This window comes from Moschus berezovskii, chromosome 25 (genome assembly GCF_049115385.1).
Source record: "Moschus berezovskii isolate FMDL1 chromosome 25, NW_MosBer_1.0, whole genome shotgun sequence".
Taxonomy (NCBI): domain Eukaryota; kingdom Metazoa; phylum Chordata; class Mammalia; order Artiodactyla; family Moschidae; genus Moschus; species Moschus berezovskii.
The window spans coordinates 10,474,424-10,499,590 of record NC_142484.1 but is presented as its reverse complement, the minus strand read 5'-3'; the positions used below and the strand labels follow the sequence as shown (position 1 = coordinate 10,499,590).

General features: G+C 47.9%; 1 pseudogene; it reads left to right on the top strand.

Annotated features, from left to right (window-relative positions):
- The first annotated feature begins 13,167 nt into the window (after nucleotides 1-13,167).
- Nucleotides 13,168-14,266, top strand: LOC129548885 (transmembrane protein 183 pseudogene; annotated as a pseudogene).
- The last annotated feature ends 10,901 nt before the right edge of the window (nucleotides 14,267-25,167 follow it).

The window sequence follows — 25,167 nt, the reverse complement described above, 5'->3', positions numbered from 1 at the left end:
TGTTGAAGCCCCAACCCCCATTGTTATAGTATTTGGAGATGGGGCTTTGGGGAGGTAATTGGGTCAATTGGTAGGACCCTAGTCTGATGAGAATTGTGCCCTTTTCAGAAGAGACACCTGAGAGCTTGCTTTCTTTCTCTCCATGCACACGCACCAAGGAAATGCCTTGTAGGCACACAGCAAGGAGGTGGCCCTGTCTGCAAGCCAGGAAGAGATCTCTCACCAGAAACCCATCATGTAGCACCCCGACCCAAGACCTCCCATCTCCAGACTGTGAGAAAACACATTTCTGCTGTCTAAGCCACACTGCCTATGGTATTTTGTTATGGCAGTCCAAGCTGATTATGTATCCTTCAAGATGCACTGGCCTTGCCCCAAGAAAATCTGAGTAAGAAAAACAAATGAAGTCCTTAGCAACCAAGAGCATTCAGCTGTGATTCCAGGTCAGGTTCTGTACAAAACAAGTTCCAAAGAGCGAGACACGAGTGAGGGCCTGATGACCAGCTCTGGCCTGCTGTGGGGCAGTGGTGTCATCTCAGGCAAAACACCTGCACCTTCATTATTGGTCAACTGAGAAAACTGTGTGATCATGTACTATTATTACTCTTAAATGAAGAGATAATTCGTGTTCATTTTAAAACTTCAGCCATTGTAGAAATAGGGTGCATGCTCTGTCGCTCAGTCGTGTCCTACTCTTTGTGATCCCAACGCCAGGCGCCTCTGTTCATGGAATTTCCCAGGCAAGAATACTGGAGTGGGTTGCCATTTCCTCCTCCTGGGGATCTTCCGACCCAGGGATCAAACCCGAGTCTTCTGCGTCTCCTGCATTGGCAGGCAGATTGTTTACCACTGAGCCACCTGGGAAGCCCCTATTGTAGAAATATGTAAATGTGAAATGTGAAGTGTTCTCCTTAAGATTCTAAAGTTACCAGTGTAGCAGACATCCTCCAAGAACTTTTTTCTGCCATCAGTTCAGTTCAGTCGCTCAGTCGTGTCCGACTCTTTGCGACCCCATGAATCACAGCATGCCAGGCCTCCCTGTCCATCACCAACTCCCAGAGTTCACTCAAACTCATGTCCATCGAGTCGGTGATGCCATCCAGCCATCTCATTCTCTGTCGTCCCCGTCTCCTCCCGCCCCCAATCCCTCCCAGCATCAGAGTCTTTTCCAGTGAGTCAACTCGTCGCATGAGGTGGCCAAAGTATTGGAGTTTCAGCTTTAGCATCAGTCCTTCCAATGAACACCCAGGACTGATCTCCTTTAGAATGGACTGGTTGGATCTCCTTGCAGTCCAAGGGACCCTCAAGAGTCTTCTCCAGCACCACAGTTCAAAAGCATCAATTCTTCGGCGGTCAGCTTTCGTCACAATCCAACTCTCACATCCACACATGACCACGGGAAAAACCATTAGCCTTGACTAGACAGACCTTTGTTGGCAAAGTAATGTCTCTGCTTTTTAATATACTATCTAGATTGGTCATAACTTTCCTTCCAAGGAGTAAGGCTCTTTTCTGCCATAGCCCTGCTCAAATCTTCCCTTCATGGAGCCTTCCCATGTCTCAGGTTCCATCTTTCCCTTCTTTTTTCCTTGATACTTTATACTGGCAGACAGAGGTTAAAGGGATTGAAGGCAAGAGAAAGAGTAGCTTTTGTCAGAGCATCACCTGCTTCAGAGAAAAATCTCAGAAGAATCATTTATGGAACCAGCCAAATCAGCATCCAGTTGACAAATAGAACAAGAACTTCTGCGGTGCCTCCACTGGTGGGAAAGAGAGTCAGAGTATATATCTCACAGGACAAATTTTGAATATATTTAGCCATTTATTTTTTAAAATTGAGGCATAACACACATACAGTAAAATGTACAAATAGTTTTAAAATTTATTTTATTGAAGTACAGTTGATTTATGATGTGTTAATTTCCACTGTACAACAAAGTGACTCATTTATACATACATGTGTATATATAGCCATACACTATACATACGCATTCTTTTTCATACTCTTTTTGATACTTTTCCCAATCCAAGCCTCCCCCACCAAACACCCTCCCACATGGCAACCGCAAGTCTATTCTCTAGGTCTGTGAATCTGTTTTATTTTTAATTATTAACTGATTTTTGGTTCCACTGGGTCTTTTGTTGCTATGCATGGGCTTTCCCTAGTTGCAGAGAGCGATGGCTGCTCTCTAGTTTCAGTGCATGGGTTTCTCATTGCGGTGGCTTCTTTTGTTGTGGAGCACAGGCTGTAGGTGCATGGTCTTCCAGAGCTGCAGCACACAGGCTCAGTACTTCCAACATGCAAACTGTAGGGTGTGTGGACTTCAGAAGGTGCAGCACATAGGCTCAACAGTTGTGGCTCAAGGACTCTAGTGGAGGGGCTCAGTTGCTCTGCTGCTGCTGCTGCTAAGTCACTTCAGTCGTGTCCGACTCTGTGCAACCCCATTGATGGCAGCCCACCAGGTTCCTCCGTCCCTGGGATTCTCCAGGCAAGAACACTGGAGTGGGTTGCCATTTCCTTCTCCAATGCATGAAAGTGAAAAGTGAATGTGAAGTCGCTCAGTCGTGTCCGACTCTTAGCGACCCCATGGACTGCGGCCTACCAGGCTCCTCCATCCATGGGATTGTCCAGGCAAGAGTACTGGAGTGGGTTGCCATTGCCTTCTCCCAGTTGCTCTGCGGCATGTGAAATCTTCCCAGACCAGGGATCAAACCCGAGTCCCCTGTGTTGGCAGGTGGATTCTTATCCACTGCACCAAGGAAGTCCAAACTGTTTCTAGAATGTGTATAACTTATTTTGTGTCATATTTTAGATTCTGCGTATAAGTGATACTATATGATATTTACCTTTCTCTTTTTTTAACTGAGCATTCAAAGTGTTAATCCATTGCTAGTTTGGAAAGAACTTGCACTTTGCAATTAGACCTAAATGTCAAATCCCAGTTCCATGAATCACTTAGCTTCATTGAGTTAATTCCTCCAGCTGTAAAATGGGAACAGTAAGGGCACATCTACTTCTCAGCACGTTTCCTCCCGTAGCTCACCCCACATTTGACCACAAGCATGAGAGCTGCCTGGCAAACCAAAAGCTGAGTGTACGGGTGGTAACTGGAGACTAGCCTGCCAAGGCCTGTAAGTCCCAGCAGATTGGAGATTCTGAACCCCGGATCTCTGCGAGGTGAGAGGAGAGGACAGAGATGTGGCCAAGGATGGGGCAGGAGGAACCTTCAGGATCCAGGCTCTGAGACCCCATCAGCCTCCTGCTCAAACACACATGTATGTTTTGTCATGTCGGATGAGGTCTTGCCATGTGAATCTGTCATGTCTGCTGTCCATAACTAGATCACCGATGAATAAGCTGTGACCTTTGAGTCAGAACTTGAGCTTCCAATCTTTCTTTTGTCACTAGTTTGCCACAAAGTCTTGGTCAAACTCTTCAGCCCTGCTGAGCCTTATCCATCGTGGTGATACAATGAGGTCCTCCCAGCTCTAAAACTATGACACTCTGAACTTGCACTTGAACTTAGTAAACTTGACAGCAAACCAAGGTCCCCAGAGCAGCTCTTCCAGGAGGACTGCTCCATCTGCTGACTTTGCCTACCTTGTTCCTGTTGAGCATGGCATGAGTGGGCACTCAACAGCTGTTGCCTAAATGAATGAATGTCTGAATGTTTTTAGGTTTTACCATTTAGCATTTAGACACTACTCTAGCCAAGGAGTGCAATTTGGTGGAAAGCACTTGGGCTACAGAAGCAGACATATTCCAACTCTGCTTATAAACTTGGGACTTTGGGCAAGCTACTTAATCTCTCTGACTCTTGATGTCTTTATTAGTAATCCTTATAGGATTACTCTGAAGATTAAAATGGATAATGAGTATAAAGAATTTAACATAGTATTTGGTGCATAGGAAATGCTCACACTATTCCTCATCAGTCCTGACAGCCAAAGAGACAAACAGTGGCAAAAACACCAAAGCCCAGCACTACTTATACAAAAAGGTAGAAATAGCAATAATCATAAGTCCCTTATATTGTATCTAGTACTTCACAGATGGTCAGGTGTTTTTGTTTTTATTGTATATGTCTGATTGTATCTTCATATTCCTGTGAGATAAGATTTACTGCATTTATAGTGTAGCGATAGATAGTGTTAGTTGCTCCGTCCTGTCTCTTTGTGACCCCGTGGACAGTAGCCCGCCAGGCTCCTCCCTGCATTTAACAGCTGAGCTACTTCAAATCCTAAAAGATGATGCTGTTAAAGTGCTGCCCTCAATATGTTGGCAAATTTGGAAAATGCAACAACGGCCACAGAACTGGAAAAGGTCAGTTTTCATTCCAATCCTAAAGAAGGGCAATGCCAAAGAATATTCCGACTATCACACAGTTGTGCTAATTTCACATGCTCGTAAGGTAATGCTCAAAATCCTTCAAGCTAGCCTCAGCAGGACGTGAACCATGTACTTCCAGATGTACAAGCTGGATTTAGAAAAGGTAGAAGAATCAGAGATCAAATTGCCAACATTCACTGGATCATGGAGAAAGCAAGGGAATTCCAGAAAACATACTTTGGCTGCACTGACTACGCTAAAGCCTTGACTGTGTGGATCACAACAAACTGTGGAAAATCCTTAAAGAGATGGGAATACCAGACCACCTTACCAGTCTCCTGAGAAACTTGTATGCAGGTCAAGAATCAATAGTTAAAAACTTCCATAGAACAACAGACTGGTTCAAAATTGGAAAAGGAGTACAACAAAGCTGTGTTGACACCCTGCTTATTTAACTTATGTGCAGAGTGCATGCATGGGTGTGGAATTCTCTGGGCAAGAATACTGGAGTGGGTTGTCGTGCTCTTCCCCAGGGGATCTTCCCAACCAGGGATTGAACCTGCATCTCCTGCATTGCAGGCAGATTCTTTACTGACTGAGCCACCAGGGAAGGCCTTATATGCAGAGTACATGATGTGAAATGCTGGGCTAGATGAATCACAAGCTGGAATCAAAATTGCCAGGAGAAGTATCAACAACCTAAGATAGGGACATGATACCACCCTAATGGCAGAAAGTGAAGAGGAACTTGAGAGTTTCTTGATGAGGGTGAAAGAGAAGAGTGAAAAAATTGGCTTAAAATTCAGCATAAAAAAAACTGTCAATAAGATCATAGCATCCTCTTCAATCAATTCATGGCAAATAGATGGGAAACAGTGATAGTCTTTATTTTCTTGGGCTCCAAAATCACTGCAGATGGTGACTGCAGCCACAAAATTAAAAGACACTTGCTCCTGGGAAGGAAAGCTATGACAAACTTAGACAGCATATTAAAAAAGAGACAAAGGTCTGCATAGTCAAAGGTATGACTCTTCCAGTAGTCATGTATGGATGTGAAAATTGGGTGATTTCGAACTGAGGTGTTGGAGAAGACTCTTGAGAGTTCCTTGGTCTTCAAGGAGATCAAACCAGTCAATCCTAAAAGGAAATCAACTCTGAATATTCACTGGAAGGACTGATGGTGAAGCTGAAGCTCTAATACTTTGGTCACCTGATGTGAAGAGCCAACTCTTTGGAAAAGACCCTGATGCTGGGGAAGACTGAAGGCAGGAGAAGAAGTTGGCAGAGGATGAGATGGTTAGATAGCATCACGGACTCAGTGGACATGAGTTTGAGCAAACTCTGGGAGATAGTGAAGGAATGGGGAGCCTCACGGGCTGCAGTGCATGGGGTCGCAAAGACTCAGACCCAACTTAGCAACTGAACAACAACAATAGCTAGCAATGCAGAGCATCTTTTCATGTACAATTACAAATCTTAAGTATACAGCTTGAATAATTCACACACATATACACATCTCTGTAACTCCCACAGACAAGGAGCTTTCCCAACACCCTGGAATTTCCCTAAGCTCCTTTCCAAGCAATATCTCTACCCAAATCACTGTTCTGACCTGTATCACCGGCTATTAGTTTTTCCTGTTCTTGAACTTCATCTAAGATGGAATCACACAGAGTGTAGTATTTCATGTCTGCCTTCTTTTAGTCATCATATACCTGTGAGGTCCCCTCAAGTTCCTGCAAGTAGCAGGAGTTCTTTCTTTTTAATTGCTCAGTAGTAGCCTGCTGTGGGCTTCCCTGGTGGCTCAGCAGTAAAGAACCCACCTGCAATGTAGGTGACATGGGTTCAATCCCTAGGTCGGGAAGATCCCCTGGAGACGGCTTGGCAACCCATGCCAGCATTCTTGCCTGGAGAATCCCATGGACAGAAGGGCCTGGTGGGCTACAATCCTAGGGTCGAAAAGAGTTGGACACGACTGTAGCACCTGGGCACACATGTATGCAACTGGTTGTGTGATTGCAGCACAACTTCCCTCCGTCCTGTCCACTGTTGCTGGGCCTTCGGGGTGCTTCCAGTTTGGGCTACTGTGAGTAAAGCTGTGAAGCTGCCCTGACCATTCTTGTGTTTTTCTCACGGGCATCTGCCCTCGTGTCTCTTGTGTATTCCATCTAGGAATGGATTTGCTGGCTCATGACTTGTCTCTTAAGGGAAGGCTTTGTAGGGATTTGTCCTGGCCATGAATCCTGAGGCCCCAGAAGGCACTGTAAGAATATCTGTGACATGGTGAGAAGCACGTGTACCTGACAAGGTCATTTCTCTCCAGAAAGGGTGACAGTCAGAGAATGACCTTAAGAACCCCAAGACTGGGGAGAGGTCTTCTTTCCCAATTCCAACAGCCTGGAGCAAGGCAATGCAGCTGTTTCCAAGGTTGGCTTTTCACTGACCTCCCTGGCTGTTTATCTGGTCCTGGCCCCGCAGCTTAATGAGTGACTTAATGTAGGCAAAGAAGTTCACATCATCCGAGCTGCGGACAGGCTCGCTCGGTTCAGGTCAGGGTCTCTTCCGACCTCTAGAAGGACTTTGAGTTTTTGGGACTCAGCCCTGATGAGCAGGAAGCCAAGGGACAAATCAGGAGCCCTGGTGACAGCGGGACTCCTGAGTTGCTCAGCTCATGGTGCCACCAGAGCCAGCAAATCAGAGCCAGGAGACGGAGGGGGCAGCAGTTCTGCGGGGCCAGGTGGGGAGATGCTTGCCGGCTCAGCGCCCCGCAGCTCTCGCAGCCCTCGGGCTCCATCTGGGATGCCACCTTCTTTCTGCTGCACCGGAAGTCTAGGGAGCACTTTATGCAACAGACTCACCATAGCATCACTGGAATCAGACTGGAAATGGTTTAGAGACCGTCTTTCTTACAGTCATTGACTTGATGGCCCTCAGGGCAACACAGTCTCCCAGCAGAAGCACAACCCCTCTACGCAAACAAAAGCAGCCGGAGAGGGTGGAAATCAATAAGCCCCAACCCTGCCAGTGGCTTCTTGGTGACACCTCCCCCTGGAACCATGGTTTGCTGCTGAGTACAGCAGGTTAAGAGGACCCGCTCCAGTATACCGCCCGGAGTAACTTAGAGAATCACCTAATCTTTGCTCGTCAGAAAGCATAAACCCGGCTCTGTAAACAAAAAATATTGTATTAGGCATCAGCAGTTGTGTACAGTCAGAGTGAAGGGATGATCAGTCCAGTGGCGCTGGCTGAGGGCTGCCCAGCCAGGAAAGTCCCTCCCTTTAGGGCATCATTGTCACCCCCCTTCCGAGGCAGAGAACAGATGGCTGCAGCACAGCCTAAGCCCAGGAGGCCTGGGGCAGCCCGGAGGCCAGGTGGGATCAGAGAGGTTAGGAATCAGTGCAGGGAAGCATGTCCCCTTTGGGTCACCGATTCCACAAGTGTTTATTATTATCTTCATTTGTAGATGAAAATTCAGACACTCAGAGGTTAAGAAATGTACTCAGGAACGCAGAATGCTGGTGCCAGGACCCCACTGCAGTCCCCTTTTCTCCAAGTTCCACCTCTTTCTTTTTTTTTTTTGGCTGCACCACACCGCCTGTGGGAATCTTAGCTCCTCAACCAGAGATTAAACCCAGGCCCCCAGACTCCTGTGCTCTTGAATCAGCATCTCCAGAAGCAAGCTCTTGATTCTCAGTGCAGCCAGTCTAGCAGGGGTGCAAGTACAGGTGTTGTCGGTCACCAGCATAGGTCAGGAGCACTGATGGGAGATGAAGAGCTAAGCCTTAGATGCAGGGCCGCCAAGCCCTAGCTGTGTGATCCAACGCTGCTTAGTTCATACTTCTCATCGCTATTTCTCCACGCAATCAAATAGATACAGCAAAACCTCTCACAGAATTCTGATGGGACAATGTTGTGAAGGTGTCTGTTGGCCGGCTGTCCCTGCATGTGGACCCAGGGGCTATCGAACCCCTGCCTGTGCTAATCACAAAGCCTCTGGAGGAGACCTCTGTGTATTAGGATGGTAGCCCAGGCCTTGAGCCAGATGCCAGACAACCCTGGTCAAGTCTACCTGGTTTGGGTCCTCTGGGCCATCGGTAATGTCTGCTCTGCTACCATGGTGGTCCCGCAGGAGAAGGCAGAGGTGTGAGTGCCCGGGCATGGCACCGCATTTCCCCAGGGTGTGGGATGCTGACATGCTTCCCAGGCATCCAAGCCTGGCGGATGGCCCAGTGCTCGCTGCCCTGAAATGTTGACCAGGAGGATGGCAGAAATCTTGGAGAGCTCATCGCTCAGATAAGGACCTAGAGGTTCGAAAAGAAAAGGCTGGCTTGAGGTCACATAGCAAATTAGCGCCCGGGTGTGGTTGCCAGAGACCCCCTCACTGAACTCAAGTCTGACTGAGGGCCAGCACAAGACAGCGTTGGGGGAGGGTGAGCATTCTTCCCCAGAGGCTGTGTGCCCCACAGCTGAAGGGAGGTAGGCCCTATATCTGTGGGACCCGGAGCCTCTTACCAAATGAAGCCCTGGCCTCTCCTCTGACCCCTTTCGTGCCACAAGGTAGACTCCGGTAACATTCAGACAAGCAAACAGTGGTGACCTGTGGTGCTCTTTCCAGGCTGGCACTTTCTGAGCCAGCTGAGAACAGGGCCAAGGCTCAGCTGCAGGGTTCATTGAAGGGATCTAAGATAAGCCTGGGCACCTCAGGTCAAAGACTATCTCTTTCTCTCGCATCATTTTGCTGCCCTCTGTATTGCTCTGTGGGACCCCAGTGACCTTTGTTGACCTTTGATGTTGGCAATTTGATCTCTGGTTCCCCTGCCTTTTTCTAAATCCAACTGAACATCTAGAAGTTCATAGTTCACATATTGTTGATGGATGCCTGGCTTGGAGAATTTTGAGCATTACTTTGCTAGTGTGTGAGATGAGTGCAATTGTGAGGTAGTTTGAACATTCTTTGGCATTGCCTTTCTTTGGAATTGGAATGAAAACTGATTTTTTCCAGTCCTGTGGTCACTACTGAGTTTTCCAAATTTGCTGGCACGTTGAGTGAGTGCAGCACTTTTACCAGCATCATCTTTTAAGGTTTGAAATAGCTCAGCTGCAATTCCATCACCTCCACTAGCTTTGTTCATAGTGATGCTTCCTAAGGCCCACTTGACTTTGCACTCCAGGATGTCTGGCTCTAGGTGAGTGATCACACCATCGTGGTTATCTAGGTCATTAAAATCTTTTTAAAATTGTTTTTCTGTGTATTCTTGCCACCTTTTCTTAATATCTTCTGCTTCTGTCAGGTCCATACCATTTCTGTCCTTTATTGTCCCCACATTTGCATGAAAAGTTCCCTTGGTATCTCTAATTTTCTTGAAGGGATCTCTAGTCTTTCCCATTCTTTTGTTTTCCTCTATTTCTTTGCATTGATCACTGAGGAAGGCTTTCTTATCTCTCCTTAATATCCTTTGGAACTCTGCATTCAGATGGATATATCTTTCCTTTTATCCTTTGCCTTTCACTTCTCTTCTTTAATAACTTATAATGAAAAAGAATCTGAAAAAGAATATGTGTGTGTGTAACTAAATCACTTTGCTATACACCTGAAACTAACATAACATTGTAAATCAACTATACTTCAATAAAATGAAAAAAAAAATTTAAACATAGAATTCCCACAGGGTTATAGTACAGTGTTAGTTGTTCAATCATGTCCAACTCTTTCTGACCCCGTGGACTGTAGCCCACCAGGCTCCTCTGTCCATGGAATCCTCCAAGCAATAATACTGGAGTGGGTTGCCATTCCCTTTTCCAAGTGATCTTCCCGATCCAGGGATCAAACCCGGGTCTTGTGCATTGCAGGAAGATTCTTTACTGTCTGAGCCACCAGGAGAGCCCAGAATTCCCATATGACCTAGTAATTCAGTCTGAGGTATATGCACCCCCAAACTGAAAATAGGTATTCAAACAAATACTTGTCCATGAATGTTCAGAGCAGCAAAAGATGGAAACAGCTCAAATGTCCATGAATGGAGGACAGGATGCAGGATATCCACATGATGGGCTAGTGTTCAGCCACATGAAGGAATGGGGCACGGACACACACTGCCAGACCCATGAGCCTCGAGAGCATCATGCTGAGTAAAAGAAGCCAGACCCAGAAGGGCACAGATTGTGCGGTTCTGTTCATATGAAATGGTCAGAAAGGAAAATTCACAGAGACAGAAAGCCGGCTGGCAGTTGCCAGGCACTGAGAAGAAGGGGACCAGGAAGTGCCTGCTTAATGGATATGGGGTTTCCTTTTGAGATGATGAAAATATTGTGGAATTGGATGGAGGTGATGGCTGCACAAGATTTTACATATTCTGTTGTTGTTGCTTTGTTTCTAAGTCCTGTCTGACTCTTTATGACCCCATGGACTATAACCCTCCAGACTCCACTGTCCATGGAATTTCCCAGGCAAGAATACTGGAGTGGGTTGCCATTTCCTTCTCCAAGGGATCTTCCCGACCCAGGATTGAAGCCACATCTTGCAGGTTTCCTTCCTTGCAAACTCTTCATCCTGGGGAGTCATCTGAAAATCTATGACTCTCTGCTCAGCTCACTTGCTGCTGCTCCCATGGAGGGAAAAATGAGCCATGACCTCAGAACCTACTAGCACAATGTCCTGGTTCTTGTGGCTCCCCAATGGAATTAGAGAAGACACAGAAGCAGCAGACCTGGGACTTCCCTGGTGGTCCAGCAGTTAAGAATCAGCCTTGCAATGCAAGGGACATGGGTTCGATCCCTGGTCCGGGAAGATCCCACATGCCGAGGAGCAACTAAGCTGTGCCCCACAAATATTGAGCCTGTGCTCTAGAGTCCACAACAGCAGCTGCTGAAGCCCGTGCACCTATAGCCTGCGCTCTGCAACACAGTACAATGAGAAGCCCACACACCGCAAGGAAGAGTAGCCCCTGCTTGCCCCAGTTAGAGAAAGCCCACGTGCAGGAAGAAGACCCCCCGCAACCAAAAACTAAAATAAATAAAATTTTAAAAAGAAGCAGTGGAGATAGAGGAAAGCTCAAACTCTGTTGTACATATTAGGTTTGGGGGTCCTGCTTCGCACCTTCCCTATTTCCCCAGTGCGCCCAATGCTCGGTGTGGTAGGCCAACAGGAGCTAAGGCCCAGGAGGACTGGCAGAGGAGCCAGGCAGGGGTGAATAGAAGGTGACTGTCAACAGGCCAGCACGGAGGGCACTGTGTTCCCAGCCATCTGGATCGGGCTTCACAGTGTCAACACTCTTCCTCTGATTCCCACCTGATTTTTACAATTACCTGTGGGTCAGCCAGACCAACAGGCTTCCTCCTCACTTGACAAGATAAACTCCAGACAGACTTCCCCGGTGGTCCAGTGCGTAAGACTCCACACTCCCAATGCAGGAGGCCTGGTGTCTAACCCTGGTCGGGGAACTAGATCCTGCATTCTACAAGATCCTTCGAGCCACAGCTAAGACCCAGCACAACCTAAATAAATAAATGAATATTATATATATATAAAAGATAAGCCCTGGAAATTGACTTGCTTCAGGGGCATCCAGGGAGGGTTAGGACCCAGGTCTCCAAACTCCCCGACTCCAAGACTTTTCTATTGCTTCTTCTCCAACACCTCCTGGAGACCTCTCCAACTCACCCAAAAGGAAGACTTCCTCTTTCAAAAAGCATTTTCCACTAATGCTAGAGTGGTGGGGAAGGGGCAGGAGGAATGACTATCTTCAGTTGTCGGAGTTTCCAAGATGAACAGGCTGTCCTTGATCTTGGAAAGATTAGATGTCAAAACCCTCTAGACACAGATGCTTCCTGAACTGATCTTTCAGAGCCAACAACCAGGGCTTGGCTGGGCTGCCTCTGGCCCCACCTCACATGCTCCTGCTTCCAAGGTGCCTGCTGATGGTCTCGACAAGGCCCGTGGTGCTTGATTCTGCCGAAGCAGCTATGGAGATCTGGACTGTTTCCTGTGGCTTGAAATGCAAAACTGCAGACAGAGCAAACAAATAGGTAATCCCAAGGTCGCTGGTCAGGGAACTGGAAAAGGTCAGTTTTCATTCCAATCCCAAAGAAAGGCAATGACAAAGAATATTCAAACTACTGCATAATCGCACTCATCTCACATGCTAGCAAAGTAATGCTCAAAATTCTCCAAGCAAGGCTTCAACAGTATGTGAACTGAGAACTTCCAGATGTTCCAGCTGGATTTAGAAAAGGCAGAGGAACCAGAGATCAAATTGCCAACATCCTTTGGATCATAGAAAAAGCAAGAAAATTCCAGAAAAACATCTATTTTGGGGCTTCTTTTGTGGCTCAGCTGGTAAAAAAGAAATCTACTTCTGCTTCATTGACTACACTAAAGCCTTTGTGTGGATCACAGCAAAGTGTGGAAAGTTCTTCAAGAGATGGAAATACCAGACCACCATACCTGCTTCCTGTGAAACCAGAATGCAGGACAAGAAGCCATAGTTAGAACTGGACATGGAACAATGTACTGGTTCCAAATTGGGAAAGGAGAATGTCAAAGCTGTATATCATCACTCTGTTTATTTAACTTCTATGCAGAGTACATCCTGCAAAATGCCAGGCTGGATGAAGCACAAGCTGGAATCAAGATTGCCAGGAGAAATATCAATAACCTCAGAAAGGCATATGACACCACTCGTATGGCAGAAAACGAAGAGGAACTAAAGAGCCTCTTGATGAAGATGAAAGAGAAGAGTGGAAAAGTTGGCTTAAAACTCAACATTCGGGAGTGGGATGGCAGCGGAGCCAGCCAGAGTTGGCCCTAGGCTGACAGATCCCGCTCTCTGGCCTGAAACATGGCCTGGGGTCCTGGCCCTCTAACCCAGTCTGGCCCCAACACGGTCGCCATGCCCAAGAGAGGGAAGCGACTCAAGTTCCAGGCCCAAGACACCTCCTCAGGCAGAGTGACCGTGGCGGATTATGCCAACTCGGATCCAGCCGTCGTGAGGTCTGGAAGGGTCAAGAAAGCTGTTGCCAATGCTGCTCAGCAGGAAGCCTCCCAGGTTCCTGCAGTGGAAGCTCTTTCTGGAGCTGGTGAGCCCTGTGACATCGTAAATAGCAGTGGTGAGACTGATGCCCAGGAGGAAAGCATCCATGAGAGAACTATCTCCAGAAAAAAGAAAAGCAAGAAGCACAAGAGAAGACTTGGATGGGACTGGAGAAGTGCATCCCATGGATATTTGGCTATCGCTGGCCTCCTGTATCTGTCCTGAGAACATTGTGAATTTCCCCCTGATTTATAAGAATGCCTGGACTGTCACTTGCACTGCTGCCTTCTGGACAAGGTTGTACGGAAGACACTACACACTGGATGCCTCTCTGCCTTTGCGCCTGCGACCTGAGTCAATGGAGAAGTCGCACTGTCTTCAGGCATGTATGATCCAATCTCTGTACTATATGTATGAGCCATCTGCTACTCGAATCTCCAAGAATCCAGCCATTCCGGAAAGCACTTCTAGCACAGTAAAGAATTCCAAATGCTTACTTTTCTGGTGCAGAAAGATTGTTGGGAACAGATAGGAACCAATGTGAGAATTCAACTTCAAGTTCAAAAAACAGTCCCCAAGATTAAAGAGCAAGTGTATGGGAGAATTACAGCCTCCTATTCAGTACGAAGATGTTCATAACAACCCAGACCAGGACTGCTGCCTACTGTAGGTCACCACCCTCAATTTCATCTTTATTCCAATCATCATGGGAATGATATTTACCTTGTTACTATCAGTGTGAGCACGGACACGCAGCATCATTGAGTGAGACTGGTGTTCAAAGATCATCCTGTCCATGGTGGTCAGAAACAGTGAGCAGGGTGTACAAGTCATCCTGGACCCAGGGCACAGTGTTCAACTTTTTGACTGGTGGCATCCTCAGTATCTGTTTTCCCTAAGAGCGTAGATATCACTTCCTGTCACTGAGGGCAGCCCTGAGCTAGGCAAGTCCATTTGTAATTAGATTCCAGTTTGGAAGGGGCAGCTGGATTGTATATCTAGTCAATAATGCTCATGCTGTTTAGGTTTCTGGGGCTCCTGGTAAAAGAAGGAGATGGATTGAATCAGGAGGAAAAACAACTATTTTTTTTAAGTGTAATTTAATGTAAAATTTTGCATTTGAAAGGAGAAACCTGGCCCTATTTTCTGTGTTAAACCCCATTTGGTGCTACTGAGTTTGTTGTTCTTTGTTCTTTTATCCCAGCCAAAGTGGATGATCTTGCTTTAGGGGAAAATTAAACTCTTAAATCTCCAAACAAGGAAATTTTTACATTCCTTTATGGATCAGAGTAACCTTAGAGGCGTGAAATTGTTGCTACTATTGCTTTCAGTTTAGCTGCCCCTCAAATTCAAGTGAGTATTTCCTTGTTTCCCTTTACCCTTATCTGGAAATAAAGCAGAGAAGGCAATGGCAACCCACTCCAGTACTCTTGTCTGGAGAATCCCATGGATGGAGGAACCTGGTTGGCTATAGTCCATGGGGTCGCTAAGAGTCGGACACGACTGAGCGACTTCACTTTCACTTTCATGCATTGGAGAAGGAAATGGCAACCCACTCCAGTATTTTTGCCTGGAGAATCCCAGGGACAGAGGAACCTGGTAGGCTGCCATCTATGGGGTCGCACAGAGTCGGACACGACTGACGTGACTTAGCAGCAGTGGCAGCAGAAATAAAGCAGGTGACAGGGTTTTCAGAACCTTAAAAAAATTTTCAAAAAACTAGGATCATGGCATCTGGTTCCATCACTTCATGGCAAATAGCTGGGGAAACAATGGAAAGACCGATAGACTTTATTTTCTTGGGCTCCAAAATCAATGCAAATGGTGACTGCAGCCATGAAATTTAAAGACGCTTGCTCCTTGGAAGAAAAGCTATGACCAACCCAGACAGGGTATTAAAAAACAGAGACATTACTTTGCTGACAACAGTCCATCTAGTCAAAGCTATGGTTTTTCCAGTAGTCGTGTATGGATATGAGAGTTGGACCATAAAGAAAGCTGAGCACCGAAGAACTAATGCTTTTGAACTGTGGTGTTGGAGAAGACTCTTGAGAGTCCCTTGGACTGTAGGGAGATCAATCCTAAACTAGTTAAACCAGTCAATCCTAAAGGAAATCAGTCCTAAATATTCATTGGAAGGACAGATGCTGAAGCTGAAGCTCCAATACTTTGGCCACCTGATACAAAGAACTGACTCACTGGAAAAGACCCTGATGCTGGGGAAGACTGAGGGCAGGAGGAGAAGGGGATGACAGAGGATGAGATGATTGGATGGCATCACCGACTCAATGGACATGAGTTTGAGCAAGCTCTGGGAGTTAGTGATGGATAGGGAGGCCTGGCGTGCTGCAGTCCATGGGGGTCACAAAGAGTTGGACATGCCTGAGCGACTGAACTGACTGACTGATGAGATATTGAGCATAGCTCCCCATGCTATATAGTAGGTCCTTGTTGCTTATCTATTATGTTCAAGTTTTTGAAAAATCAATTTACTTTTGATGTCTTCCTTGCCCTTAAATGTCCAGACCTACACTGCCCAATACAGTAGCCCCCAGCCCCATCAGTTACTTAAATTTAGATTAGTTTGCATTAAATAAAATGAAAGATTCAGATCCTTAGTCACATTAGCTACATGTCAAGTGCCCAGTAGCCACACGTGATTAGCGGCTCCTGTATTTCTGTCAGCCTGGAAAATACTGCTGAACAGTGCTGGTCTCCACTGTAAGATCCTTCCTGAGAGCGGGAACCAAATCGGTCTGTTTTTGGAGAACCCCAGGGACGGGGGAGCCTGGTGGGCTTCCATCTATGGGGTCACACAGAGTCGGACACGAATGGAGTGACTTAGCAGCAGCAGCAGCAGCAGCCAATACCAAGGCAAGTGTCTGGCATTTTATTGCTATTTTATGAAGGAAGGAGGGAAAGGAGGAAGTGAAAAAGCAGGAAGGAAGGAAGGAAGGGTTGTTTCTAGAGTCATTCCTTCATCTTCTCAATGGATCTGTAGGGAGGGAGGAGAAGAATGACTTTCTGTTTTTTTTCGGTGAGGAGCAGCGTCAGGGGGTGAAATGCCACACCCACTGTCACTGATCATGACCCAAGACCCTCCCACTCTCCCCATCAGGCAGACCTCCAGTGAGTGACTCCTGAGACATTTGGACAGAATAGTGAGCTGGCAGCCTGGGGACTAGAAAACACTAGAGGCAACAGAAAAGTCATTCCAACTCTAGTAGAATCAGGGCACTTTTGATTTGAAAAGGACTTTGAGCAGGACCTTATCCACTCTCTGTGTTTTATAGGATAGAGGCCTTAAGAAGTTATATGTCCACATGATTAGTTAAGAAGCAAAGAGATTGGGATCAGCCCCTGGAGCTTGGCAGGCTGTGGCTTTAGGGGAGTCACTGAAGATTATAGCAGAGAAATCAGTTCTGTGGCCTCTTAAGATCAGTCTGGTAGCTGGACCAGACGAACCGAGGCTGAGGAAGGAACCAGCCAGAAAGCAACTGTAACCAGAAGCAGGATGGTGGTGGCAGGAATAAATGGGAATCAATGAAATCTGAATAACATGAAAGAAAGAATATTGAGGAAGGGAGAGAGGGGGCAATGGGGATCATATGTTTTGTTACTGGGAGCTCGGAAGTATGATAATACTGGGCAGAAAAGAATTTGGGAAAGAAGTTGGCGTATCTAGGAAGGTTAAAGTGAGTCTTAGACATGATGAATGATTCACTCCTAGAACATTTGTACTATTAACAGAAGGGATGTTATAAGTAGTAAATGTGTTTACCTCTTTGTTTTATTTTGGGGGAAACAGAGACCCAGAGAGGAGAAGCACTGGTTTAAAGGCACACCGTCTGTGTAAAATAAGAACCGGAACTCAGGCCTCCTGAGTTTCATTCCAGGCCTCTGAAATTCCCCTAATCTCCCTCACCCAAGACCTCCCAAGGCAGATTTGCTGGCTGATGAACAGATGGTATTTAACTTTAACACTGAAGCCTCTCTAGTGAAATCTCACCTGATCATGGATCACACAGAGGAAGTCTAAATTTATACAGATCCTTATCACATATCCTTAGGATTGAACAACACAGTCTGATGAAGACCTCTTAATGGGTTTTCAGTTAGCACCTTTGTGGTTTGGAGTACATTATTTATTGTCTCCGAGTCCACACTTCCTCCTCTATAAGGCATAGATTAAAAAACCTACTCCACAGGCAGTGACTCACTTGTGAAATAATGCATGGAAGGCACCCAGCATAGTTTTAGTATATAGTAACTAGTGGCTGCTCTTCTAGTTCCTTCCCCTGAGTGCTGCATAGGTGATCAGTTTGGCTCATCATAGCATTACGTTGGCTGAATCAGGGAGATCAAAGACATGAAAATTCCTTGAAAATAGGAACCCACTGGTATTGCTAAGAGCACAATGAATTAGCATGGCAGAGTCAGGTTGTGGGACTTCCCAGGTAGTGCTGTGCTAAAGAACCCGCCTGCCAATGCAGAGATGCAGGAGACTTGGGTTTGATCCCTGGGTCAGGAAGCCCCCCTGGAATAGGAAATGACAGCGTGCTCCAGTATTCTTGTCTGGAAAATTCCATGGACATAGGAGTCTAGCAGGCTATAGTCCATGGGGTCGCAAAGTGTCAGACACGACTGAGCATGCATGCACGCAGTCAGGTTGGGGGGATATTGTCCATGGAGATGTGGCAAAAGTCATGACAATGTCGTGAAAGGTAGGACAATGTCTTGAAAGAGGACATTACAGGGTGTGGGTGTTGTGAACATAACACTGCCAGTGCTGGAGGAAGCATGGTGGCCCAGCCTCCTCTTCCTTCCCTGTCCAGTTCTGGGGACACTTTCACTGGAGCAGGCAGAAGAGGAATCACTTTTCTACCAGCTTATTGACCAGGTCTCCTGGGGAGGAGGTAAGAATTTGTAATTTATCTCTTAGGTTAATTATCAGTAGGCTTTGTAATTGATCAGCAGGGTGATCTCTCCCAGGGTCATTCTAAAACCATGTACCTCAAACTGGGACTTGAACTCAGCCAAAACCCTGACTGAGACTCGAACCCACGCAGCCAGGACTTGAATCCAGCCCAAACCACGGTCTTCCAACTGAAATCACACACCTGGTTTCAGGACTTAATGAAGCTCTGGTTCTTGACGTCTTATTGCAGAAAGAATTCAGAGAGAGACAAAGTGGTGGGTAAGAAGCGGATATATTTAGAGAGAAACACATTCCACAGACAGAGTATGGGCCATCTCAGAAGGTGATAGAGCTCTGAAATATGGTGATGTTCGTTTTAATGGACTGGGACTTTCATAAACTGAAGAGTGGGAGAATTATTCCAACTATTTTAGGGAAGGGGTGGAGATTTCCAGGAATTGGGCCACCTCTCACTTTTCGGTCTTTGATGGTCAGTCTTGGAACTGTCCTGGTGCCTGTGAGTGTGCCACTTACCTCGCTGATGTGTCACAATGAGTGTTCATGGAGGATCACGGTCTAGTCAATTGACTTGTCTGCCATCTTGGGCCCATTTGCTTCTAATCCGTTTATGTCACGTCCTTGGCTGTGTCATTCTTTCAAAGGGTATGTCCTGCTCTCCTCCCTCCTGTTACAATTCAGGTCCTATCCCCCAGAGAATATTGTGCAGCACCGTCTCTGGCTTTAGCCGCTTCTTCAGTCACCTGCCCACGTGAATCCTTAACAGCAGTGCTGGGCTTGGGTGTGGGCAGGCGGCCCAGAGGGAGACAGTCATCCAGTGTGTGTTCACACCAGCCTGCTTTGCACAGCCTGGTGGTCGCCTGTCCACGCGTTCACTCACTCAATACTCACTGAAGCCTGTGATACGCCAGGCACTCTGAGAGGGGGGACACACACAGCAGCGGGGGCAAAAGGACCTGGTCCCTGCTCTCAGGAAGCTTCCAGTCTAGTGGGAAGAAAAGCAATCACCCAGTCAACGAAGTGTGACAGCTGCTATGGAGGAAACAGGGCGGTAGAGGCTAAGGGGTGATGGCGGGTGAGGGTGGTGATGGCGCGTGGGGAGGTTGGCGAGAATCCCGCTGAGCTATGACTTGGGCCAGATGTGGGCAGGGAGAGAGGAGGAACACTTGGGGAAAGAGCCTGACTTTTCAAAACTAGCAAGCAGGCTTGAAGTGGGGCGTTTGGACAACTCTAAGTGCAATGGGAAAGGTCTCAAGCAGGCAGGTGACAGGACCCGGGGTGTATTTTACCGTGGTTCAAGTTAAGTGGAGCATGGAGGGGTCAGGAGGCTCTGCTGGGGAGCGAGAGGGAGTCTGGAGATGCTACAGCTACAGACAGGCTCTCCATGGGGCAGGATTCTGGGGAGAACGTGGAGGCAGGGAAGAGTTCCCCATTCAGCTAATGCATCTGGAACATCCTGCTGGAAGCTGGCATTAGAACAGGGACTTCGCTTGTGAGACAACCAGCCTGTGCCAGGCCTCCTAAATCTTCTGCAGTGTCCTGGGGGTGAGCTGGCAGCTTCTTACAATGAAAGAAAGCTCGAGGCCTCTGCGAGCCAAAGAGTGGCTAGTAAATGAATCAAAGCTCTGCATGAGGCCTTTGCAAAGGCTTTGCTCAAGGGTGGTGGACATGGGAACAGCCTGGGAAGGCTCCTGGGATGGCCCTGTTTGCAGGGTGCTCAGGAGTTGGAGGTTTCTTGTTACGAGTAATGAGACCTGGGTGTGGGTAGATCTGAGCGGAGTTCACAGCTCACTGCCTCTGTCTACATGACGGCAGGACTTTGGACCCTCCAGGTTAGTATGTGCAAACCTTTTTTAATTCTCATGCCCCTAAGGATCCACTTTAGACAGTTATCCCCAAATCATATCCCATCTAGAAAGTTTAATACCATAGATGACTGTCCACTTATTGTTTGTATATCTATGTTTATTTTTGTCTTTTAACTTTTTTATGTTGGAGAATAGCTGACTAACAATGTTGTGATGGTTTCGGGTGAACAGGAAAGGGACCCAACCAAATATATACACGCAGCCATTCTCTCACAAACTCCCCACCCATCCAGACTGTCATAGAGTATTGAGCAGAGTTCCCTGTGCTTGTCTGTGTTTATATATAGAAAGAGTAAGATATTTTTTCAGCCCCCAAGAAGGCAATTTTTGTCTCCTTGGCAGTGATCCTGCCCCACTGAGATCACAGCCTCCTCACTTATTACAGGACCAGAGAGAGAAGCTCCTGTGACTCTCCGACCTGCCCACTTTGGCTTCTTGAAAGAACTTGCCTGGTGGCCACCCAGTGTTGCAGAAGACCTTGTGCTTCCCAAGGTCACCTTCCCATGCTCCCAGTCGCTGGACCTGATGGCCCCAAAGGGTGCTGATGTCTCATGGAAAGGAGGTGCATGCTTCTCCCCTTTTCATCCTTCTGTGTCCCCCGGGCGGTGGCTGCATGGCTGCCTTAAATCCCAGAGAGATCCCATGAAAACATCCTTCAGGGAATTCCCTGGTAGTCCAGTGATTTAGACCTTGTGCTTGCAATGCAGGGGGCACCCGTTCAATCCCTGGTTGGGAAACACGGTCCCACTTGCCACTTGGTGCAGCCAAAAAAATATTCTTCAACCAAGTGAGCCCAGGTTGAGCAAGACACCCCCAGCTATGTGTCTGCCCTCAAGCCTCCCCAGATACACTCTTTGATGAGCCCTTTCACTGACTTATCAGTAAAAGTAGCAGTACAGCAGCAGCCGCAGCCAAATCCCAGTCAGGCTCAGCTGTTCTGAACGGTCTGCATGGTCAGCCCTTATGGTTCTGACACCGTTCCATCTTACAGGTGAGAAATCTGAGACCGGACAGGTCCTGCTGGAAGCAAGGTCATACAGTGATGATTGTTCCTTTGTTGTTCTGTACTAGAACAAGCAGGGAGCGTCCCCTAAGAGCCTCCACCCAGGAGAACTAAGGAACTGGTCATGTGCCCCGGGTCTCTCTGGAGCCTCACCAGCCACGATTTGGTTTGCTGTCTGTCCATGCCCAGGTATTTAGAAATGCTTGGGCTTCCCTAGTGGCTCTGCAATAAAGAACCCATCTGCCAGTGTAGGAAACGCAGGAGACTCGGGTCCGATCTCTGGGTCAGGACAACCCCCTGAGAAGGAAATGGCAACCTCCAGTATTCTTGCTTGGGAAGTCCCATCGATGGAGGTACCTGGTGGGCTACAGTCCATGGAGTTGAAAAGAGGCAGGCACAACTTAGCGACTAAATAAGAATAGCAACAATTTATAGATGTTTATAGCAACCAGTCCATTCTAGAGGAGATCAATCCTGGGTGTTCATTGGAAAGAATGATGCTAAAGCTGACACTCCAATACTTTGGCCACCTCATGCGACGAGTTGACTCACTGGAAAAGACTCTGATGCTGAGAGGGATTGGGGGTGGGAGGAGACGGGGACGACAGAGAATGAGATGGCTGGATGGCATCACCGACTCGATGGACATGAGTTTGAGTGAACTCCGGGAGTTGGTGATGGACAGGGAGGCCTGGCGTGCTGTGATTCATGGGGTCGCAAAGAGTCGGACACGACTGAGTGACTGAACTGAACTGAACTGATAGCAATTTGATGGAAGAATGTTGTGCCTACTATCTCTAATTCTAAAGCATTCTCCTCCTGGATTACTGGTGTTTTGGCTTTCATTACTCTAATGATTCATTTTTATTGTATTTTATGAAAGCATAGATCTGTGAAAACGATCTATGCTTATGAAAGCATAGATGGATTAGAAATTAGTTTTGAAATGCTAGTCCTTCACCATGAATAGTTGGAGAAGTACAGAGGAGAAGCTGTGTGCTTCCCACCTCCCACACACAGTGTGGAAGGTCTTTGACCTCAGGATTAAAGAAAAATTAATACATGGTTGATTGGCTGAGCTAACAGTGGACAGAGCTCAAAGGTCTTTCTTTCAGCCCTGGGCAGATACAACCTTAGCAACATAAAGCTTGACTCCTGGGTGATTCTCCATCCACCAAGCCATGTTCCAAGGGAATGGCTCCATAAGTCCATGGGATGTGCAATGAGTGGCTGCAAGCAACTTCACTGGGGGCTCTTCTGATCAGAGATTTGGTGGAGCATTTGGGATCTTGCATTCTTAGTCATTTCAGTCGTGTTCGACTCTTTGCGACCCCATGTAGCCCCCATGTAGCCCGCCAGGCTCCTCTGTCCATGGGATTCTCCAGACAAGAATACTGGAGTGGGGTGCCATTCCCTTCTCGGGCTGAGATCTTAAAGATCATTTAACCTCTTCTCTCATCGTACCAATGGGGGATCCAGACCATAAACAGGGCTGACATTTGTTTTCCTATTTCCATTGTCTGGAAGGGTACCTGTCACAGAATACACTAAGAGCCAGAGTCGGGGTCTGGCCTGGGGTCCGAGTTCCCGCACAGGTGACCTGGTTCTGCGGCCTGGGTAAGGTGTCCTCCCTGCATATCAGTGGGGCCAGCTCGGGAGGGAAGATGGACACGGAGAGGGGAGGATGAGGGACAGACTGGAAGAGCTCTCACCGCCTGTGATCTCCACGTTGTGGTGACCCTGGGGACCAGCCGGGGCCCCACACCCCAGAGGCGCACACACCCAGCCCACTGACCAGGGTGCCTGAGCCGCCCTGCCTCTGCCCTCCCTGCTCCATCCTCAGAACACAAAAGGGCTGCGCTTCCCCTGCACCCTCAAGTCCTGCACATCTGTCTCTCCTGGCCGCCCCACAGGGAGGGGAATTCCAGGAAAGGCAGTTCGCCTTAGCTAAGGTGTCATGCTCCAAAGTCCCACCACGCCTAGAAATGCTGAATGAAGGAAAGAAGTGACTTGTCCGGGGGCACATAGCAGGCAACCGAAAGGCCATGCAGGAGTGTGTCCGAGCAGAGGGCAGGGCTCTCCCCTCTACCACACTCACTTCTGAAGGGGGCCCTGGCTGCCCAGCCCAGCACTGGGGCCAAAGGCTGACACGAGCGACTAACTCACCCACAAGGTCGGGGGGTGGGGGGTGGCAGCCTGTCCAGGAGAGGAGCAGGGACCAGGAAGGCTGAAGGTCACACACAGCCCTGCTGGCGGAACACGGAGAGCTTCCCTGGGCTGCAAGGCAGGATGACGGGAAGAGAGAGACGAGCCAGAAAAGTGAGGGAGGGTCTTCCATGCTGACTTCAGAATCCTGGCAGGAAGATGAAAATGCCTGCACATAGGTAGTACCTCGGGGGCTGGGGAGGAAATACACTTTGGAGATAATTAGAAGTGGAGCTGGGTGGACGGGGGATCACTTTGAGGGCATAAGAAGGTGCAGGTTTGCACGGACGGGCTCATAAAAGTGGCCTCTAAGGAGGCTGCCTCCCCTGAGCCACACCCAGTGTCAGGAGCTAGGGCGGGAGGTGAGGAGAGGCAGGCTGGCTGCCTCCTTTGCCTCGGGATGGACCTCTCCTACTGGCACCTTCTCCCTTAACACTGCCAGTTCAGACAGGACTCCCAGGTGACTCAAGCTGGTGGGTGACTCCTCTCGGCAGCCAGCACGGGGACTGGGCTGGCCCCAGCTCACATTGCCCGATTGCCTCTTCGGCTTGGCCCCCTTGAGGCAGCGAAAGTGGTGCCTTCACCAGGAAGCATCATATGTCTCTAAAGCAGAATCAGAAGTTAGGAGAGAACTTAGAGACAATCTGTTCCTTTATAAGAAAGGAGAGAGCCAGGAGGCACACAGTGAGGCCAATGAACTTAGGCCCGTTCTGCCCCCACTGGTGTCGTATCTCCCTTACAGAAGCCCAGTTGTCTGCTTGTCCCCTGCTTCGCGTAGCCTTCAGACAGAGGTGGCCAAGCTCAGCACGTGGTGCTGCCAGGGCTGGGTGTCAACTCTCCCGGGGAAGGACCCAGAGTGAGGGATGTGGTCCATCAGCACAAGGACAGAGCACCTGAGGTCTGACAAGCCTCTGCACAGCTGAGGCAATTGGTGGTGGCTGCATTTTAGTGATACTTCGTATATTTCATCCAAGATTTTTAATTTCATTCAGGGTAGATCCAGATGCTTAGACTGTTATCAGGAATAGGACCCTCTCAGATTTCCTAATTGCTGGCTGATCTTAAACAAGCCAATCGCTGGGCCTGTTTCTCTTTCATAAGGTGAGAAAAGGCTCCCTTCCAGCCCAAGTTACAGCATTGCTGCCACCCTGTCGCATCTTGGCCTACACCCTGGCCTGATACCCAGTGGAAATCTCATCCTAGAGCCGGGGCCCACATACCTGCCGTGTTTCAGCTCCGTTCCTGCAGTGCCTGCAGATCTCTTTCCTCCCGTGCTTCGTTGGCACTTTCTAAGCCTCTCAGAGTTGGTCACTAAGAAGCTGAACTGTGAGGCCATCTATCAAACCTGACAGCAATCGTGGGAAGAGAGCCCTGGAGAACAGTGGCAACATTTCTGCCCAGTTCTGCTGGCCTCTTTGGCAAGGAGCCTTTGGATTAAAAGCCAAAAATCTAAATTGTAGTCCTGGTTCAGCAACCTCCCAATTATATTGTTAATGATGCTGAATTGTCTGAAACCTTATAGATAGGTATGAACACCCTATCTATACCTTGTGGCTCAGCTGGTAAAGAATCTGCCCGCAAGGTGGGAGACCTGAGTTCGATCCCTGGGTTGGGGAGATCCCCTGGAGAAGGTACCCACTCCAGTATTCTGGCCTGGAGAATTCCATGGTCTAAGTCCATGGGGTCTCAAAGAGTCAGACACGAGTGAGTGACTTTCACTTCACTTCACATATGTAGATATGCTTCAGCATCATTTCACTAGCATCTATAACAATTTAAAAGTGCTTTTCTCTTCA